Source organism: Callorhinus ursinus, unplaced genomic scaffold (genome assembly GCF_003265705.2).
Source record: "Callorhinus ursinus isolate GAN/ISIS: 27379988/994484 unplaced genomic scaffold, GSC_fseal_2.0 scaffold8, whole genome shotgun sequence".
Taxonomy (NCBI): domain Eukaryota; kingdom Metazoa; phylum Chordata; class Mammalia; order Carnivora; family Otariidae; genus Callorhinus; species Callorhinus ursinus.
The window spans coordinates 61247635-61253805 of record NW_027397070.1 but is presented as its reverse complement, the minus strand read 5'-3'; the positions used below and the strand labels follow the sequence as shown (position 1 = coordinate 61253805).

Here is a 6171-nt window from a genome sequence, read left to right as displayed (position 1 = left end):
TGCTTTAGAACCCCAGGTATTCTCAGCCCTCCCTGACTGACTCTCAGCAAACACTCAGTGGACATTGGTCAGATGATCAAAACCATTAGGAACAAAGCAGGACTGCCGGCTACTACTATAATACTGCACATTGTCTTGGAAGTTATAACAGGAAGCCCAGGACAAGGAAGTGAGGGGCCTGGTATAACACTGGAAAAGCAAAGATAAAAACCATCTGTTTGTTGCTGATATTACTTTATAACCAGGAAGGCCAAGAGATTCTGAGAAGAAAAATGGATTAGAATCCATAAAATTCATGAAGTTCATAAGGTGGCTTATAAGTTGAATGTGCAAAATAACTGTTCTCTATTTCAGTAATAATTTCCTAGGAAAAGATATGGGGGGATTTTTTTCCATTCATAATAGCAACAGAATCTATTAAGTACTTGGAAGTAAACGTAACAAGATTAGAACCTATATGAGGGAAACATAAAAAAATCTTTTTGAGAGCCATAAAATAAGATTTGAGCAAAAGGAAATACACAGCATGTTCTTGACTGGGAAAAACATATAAAAATATCAACCCTTTAACCCATCATAAGAATAGAGAAATAGATCAGTAAAATGTATCGTCCCTAATATAAATATAATAGCATTCATATTGACAAAGGTATTATTTCAAACAAGTGGAAAATAATGGATTGTTTATTAAATGGTGCCGGCACAACTGGCCAGCCTCCTGGATGAAAATAAAATTGAATGCCTATCTTAGCACCATCTCCAAAAATAAATACCATGTGTATAATCTGGGAGCAGGGAAGACAATAAAACTGAAGATCCAAGTGTCCTTCGACTGATGAATGGATAAAGAAGAAGTGGTTTACATATACAATGGAATGTTGCTCAGCCATAAAAAAGAATAAAACTTTGCCATTCGTTCTTTGGATGGATCTAAAAAGTATTGTGCTAAGTGAAATAAGACAGAGAAAGACAAATACCATACGTGGAATTTTTTTTAAAAGATTTTATTTATTTATTTGAGAGAGAGAATGAGATAGAGAGAGCATGAGAGGGGAAAGGGTCAGAGGGAGAAGCAGACTCCCCGCTGAGCAGGGAGCCCAATGTGGGACTCGATTCCGGGACTCCAGGATCATGACCTGAGCCGAAGGCAGTCGCTTAACCAACTGAGCCACCCAGGCGCCCCCATATGTGGAATTTAAGAAACAAAACAAATGGGGCAAAGGGAGAATAAAAGAGAGAGAGGCAAATCAAGAAACATGGTGGTTCCCAGAGGGGAGAGGGTGGGGGGATGGGTGAAATACGTGCTAGGGATGAAGGAGCGCACTTGCAGTGACGAGCACTGGGTATCGTATAGAACCTGGGTATTGTATTGAATCATTATATTGTACACCTGCAACTAATATTACACTGTATGTTAACTAATGGGAATTTAAATAAAAATTAAAAAAATAACAAATTTAGAAAATATTTTAAAAACACAGAACAAATTATTTATGATCTTGAATATACAAAGAACACTTACACTTCAACAAAAAGGGATTAGTCAGCCCAATGAAAAAGTAGATTGTTTGCAGACTCATAAATCCAAATGACAACAAACATGCAAACTGCTCAAATTTGATGATACTCAGGGAAGTGCAAATTAAGATAACAATGAATTGATCCTTTTACCAGCAGCCTGACAAAAAAATAAAGAAGACATATTGAATCTATCCCTCTTAGGGATATGGGATCAGAGTACTCTCAGATACTGCTGGTAGAAATGTTAGCATCAGACTTTGTAGAAAATAATCTGAGAAGAGCTAACAGTCCCTTTCCTGGGGACCTAGCCCATAGAAATAAAAGCCTTATGTTCTGTGAACTTTATTGTAGCATTGTTTATATTAGTAAAAATAAAACAAGTACAAAGTGAATGTTTATCAATAGGAAATTAGATACATCCCCCAAACCATGGAATATCATATAGCCTTTATAAAGGCTGACTTAGAAATATACTGATTGGCTTGGATGAATTTCCACGAGATATTCAGAAAAGCAAGATGGAGATAAGAGTGTTTAATTCTAGTTTTGTAAAACAATATATGTTTACAGGTATGTTTATTTTGTATGTTATGAAACATAAGGGAAAGACAGGATGACATCAATTAAGTCATCCACATCACTTACCCTGGGCCACGGTGTGAAAGAGGGGAAGGATGTAGTAGGGAAGAAGAAGGAGAATGAGAAGAGAAACAACCAAAAAGTTAAAGAAAAAGGACTGCATTTTTCAAAAAGCATATATTTTTGTAAAATTGTAAGTGGGTGTTTTTGCAATTTTACATGGAGTCGATTCTTCTTATTTGCAGATTCTATATTTCCCAGTTTGCCTACTTAATAAAATGTATTCGTAATTCCAAATCAACCAACAGAAACATACATTAAGATGAGGTTGTGACCAGTTGATGAAAATGTGACCAGAGGCTTACAGGAACCTATGCCCATGTTTCTTTTAGAAGCAATGATTCAGGGGACGTCTGGGTGGTCAGTTCAGTGTCTGATTCTTGGTTCCTGCTCAGGTCATGATCTCAGGGTTGGGAGATCCAGCCCAGCATCAGGCTCTGTGCTTAGGACTCTCTCTTTCTCTCTCTGCGCCACCCCCACTCCCTCTCTTCAAGAATGTGTCTAGCACACGTAACGGGATCTGACTTGTGTCTAGTACCCATGTTTTAAAAGATGAGGTAAGGGAGAAAAGATCTTACGTTGTCCATGCTGAAATCTGTGAGCGTTCTTAACAGCTATATTTACCTTGTTCACAGTCATCTTATTAAGTCTTCTGGTTAGTTCTGGGAATTTGTTGATTTCTTTGGATTGTATGCTCAATACAATGATGTCACCTTTTAGTCTCATCATTTCCAGCAGGTACTTCTGGTATTTTTTTATGCCTTTATATATTATCAATACTTTTTAAACAACAGGGAAAAAATGATGAAAATGAGCTTCCTTGTAATTTTTCTGGGTTGAAGAATAATACCTTTGGAGCACTGGTCACCAACTCAAATGCCTTTGGGGGCCAGGCACGTCATTTTGCCCAATCAAGTGTCCTGGGAGCGCCCTCTTGTGGAAGCTTCATGACAGGCATTGCAATTTTCAGTGTTGGCAATTAATACAGAATTTTTGAATCCAGTGTGTCAGCCAGATATAGTGGAAGGGCTGCCAGTTTATGGCCTCTACTCTAGAATCTTGCCACTGAGTATAATGTTGACTTTTTTTAAACTTATTTTTTTCATTATCTTACCAGGTGAGCATTAATAGTTTTTCTGGTTTCCATAGCAACTGCAGGTATGTTGTATTCACCATTTATTCAAGTGTTAGTTGCAAATTTAAATGTGCTTAAAATAAAAATGAGAAATTATATGGATGAGACTGCCAGCTACACAGTGGAAATAATAGCTTCTGGTAAACTTTACTATTAGAAACACGTCTGCCTGGTTCACAACTCAGTATTAAAAAGAAAAAGATTGTTAATCATTTCAGAAAGAAAAAAATGGCCTTTGTAAAGATTTTGGATTATTTTGATTCAATTTTTAGTTTCAGTTAAATTTTCTAATGTTCTCAGCAAAAGAAAAACAAATTAGATAAACGAAAGGATTAAGGAACTTCAAAAGTGATTTAAAAAAAAAAGTCACACAATCTAGAGGAATTTTCATCCTTTTGAAGTTGGCCGAATTTATGGAACTTAATTTTCTTGCAGATATACAGGGAAAAAAATTGTTTTTGAACTGCTCTGCTGGCTCATCTGCATAAAGTTACCTGGCTTAGCTGCAAGGTACTTACTGATTCTTCTAAGAATGTTAAAAAACTTAAGGGCTTACAGGGCGAGGTATTGATAAGGAAGCAGGGCAAGTGAACCCTGACAGGTGTGTGCATCCTCTCTAATTAAGCTAGTTTCCACCGGTGTCACCTACCTGTTATTGTCCCCTGGTAATGTGAGCCATGTGGCCAGATTTCCCAATCCCTCAAGAGAAGTCAGAAGTCCACACTTTTTATGTAAAATTGCCCAATTTTTAAACTATGCAGCAAATGTAATAGGTCAGTGAACTGGATTTGACCCTCAGATTAGTAGTTTGCAACCCCTAATCGAAGGATTAAAGTGTTCTCCTGGGGGGAGACGAACCATGAGAGACGATGGACTCTGAAAAACAAACTGAGGGTTCTAGAGGGGAGGGGGGTGGGGGATGGGTTCGCCTGGTGATGGGTATTAAAGAGGGCACGTTCTGCGTGGAGCACTGGGTGTTATGCACAAACAATGAATCATGGAACACTACATCAAAAACTAATGATGTAATGTATGGTGATTAACATAACAATAAAAAATTTAAAAAAATGTTCTCCTGGTAAAGGACTTAAGAGGTTAAGCATGCAGAAATCAGAAGCATGTTGATTTTTAGAATTTCACCTGTCATTCGTGGTCCAATGGTAGTGGACCATAATCTCTGTTTTTTATCCCCTTCTCCTCCATTTAGAAATGCAAAGATATTCTGAATTTCACATGTCTTTTGAGAATGCAGCTTTTTGCCAAGCATTCTTACACATAGTTTATCAAAAAAAGCCAACACTCTTTTAATGTTGGTTCTATTATTTAATGTTTTAAAACTCAAGAAGTCAATCCCATTATGAATTTTCAAAAAGCCCACTCCCAAATTCAAAAATATAATGTTGTACTTCTGGGTCAGGAGTTGGTGGAGGGTATAGAGGGTTGACCACTCTAATGAGAAACATCTTCACCTGGCTCAGAGAGGCATGCAACAGAAGACAGTACACAGAGCCACGTTGTGCCAAAGCACTTAAGGATGGAAAACCTTTTGAAGTGAGTATAAAATTGATATTTCAGTATATACACATTTTGACTAACAGCTTACATAGAAAGTTCTGAGGATGGCCATAGAATTCAAGTTGCTCTGACAATCTGCGTTACACAGGAGGTCATCAACCTGTTCTAAATGGGTATCAGATTCTGGAGCAATCATTGCTAGCATTTCAGAGATAACATGCTGGATTCCCATGCAGCTTTATTTGTTTTTGTACAGAAAACATAGTGCACATGGGATCGCTCTCTCCTTTTCGGTAACTGGATTGATAGGAGGATATATCAGTCAGGGTTTTAGGAGATACTTAGGGAAGGTAGAAGAATGACAAAAGTATACGAGTACTCTCAACGCTTTCCCTCAAAGAAATAAACAAAATCTCTAAAAATTAAAGACAGAATATCGCGCTCGCTTTGGCAGCATATATATTTAAATTGGAACGAACGATACAGAATAGATTAGCATGCCCCCCGCAGAAGGATGACTCGCAAATTCATGAAGCGTTCTGTGTTTCTTCAACTGTGCTATTTTATTTTATTCCTTTTTCCCCTTTTTTACAGAGGAATAAAGGTCTAGAAATTAAAAAAAAAAGACAGCAGACAAAGGATATCCAAGTACTATGCCATGCTTGTAATCTTATGATTTTTTTTTCAATTTTATCCTGTATTCTTCAGGACTATTTGAGAGGTTTTAGCTTTTAAATTATCTAGTACAAGTATAATTCCAGTATTAAACACCTAGTTGGTGGTGAAACTGTCATATCAGGTCCATGTTCTGTTAAAAAAGTAAATCTGGGGCGCCTGGGTAGCTGAGTCGGTTAAGTGTCCGACTCTTGGTTTCAGCTCAGGTCCTGATCTCAGGGTCGTGAGATTGAGCCCCACATTGGGCTCTGTGCTGGGCATGGGGCCTGCTTAAGATTTTCTCTCTCCCTCTCCCTGTGCCCCTACCCCCCCAAAAATATAAGTAAATAAAAAATTTAAAAAGTAAATCTGTTGCTAAACTGTATGGTAGGGTGATACAAACATTGTTTTTAATCTTTAAAATAAAGATTTGACATTCCCTCTATACATCCTGTTAAAGCAATAATAAACCACGGTTTATTTTTTTTAATATTTTATTTATTTATTTGAGAGAGAGAGAGAGCACATGAGCAGAGGGAGAAGCAGGCTACCCACTGAGCAGGGAGCCCATTGGGGGACTCAATCCCAGGACCCTGGGATCATGACCTGAGCCAAAGGCAGACGCTTAACCGGCTGAGCCACCCAGGCACCTGTAAACCATGGTTTTAAAAAAAGTAACAGGGGCACCTGGTGGCACAGTCAGTTAA

The 6171-nt window shown here is 37.8% G+C and overlaps 1 non-coding gene across 1 annotated transcript; it reads left to right on the top strand.

Moving 5' to 3' along the window:
* Positions 1 to 5248: 5248 nt before the first annotated feature.
* On the top strand, positions 5249 to 5359 carry LOC112822794 (U6 spliceosomal RNA). The gene has a single exon (XR_003207786.1). It is a non-coding gene; the product is annotated as a U6 spliceosomal RNA (small nuclear RNA).
* The last annotated feature ends 812 nt before the right edge of the window (positions 5360 to 6171 follow it).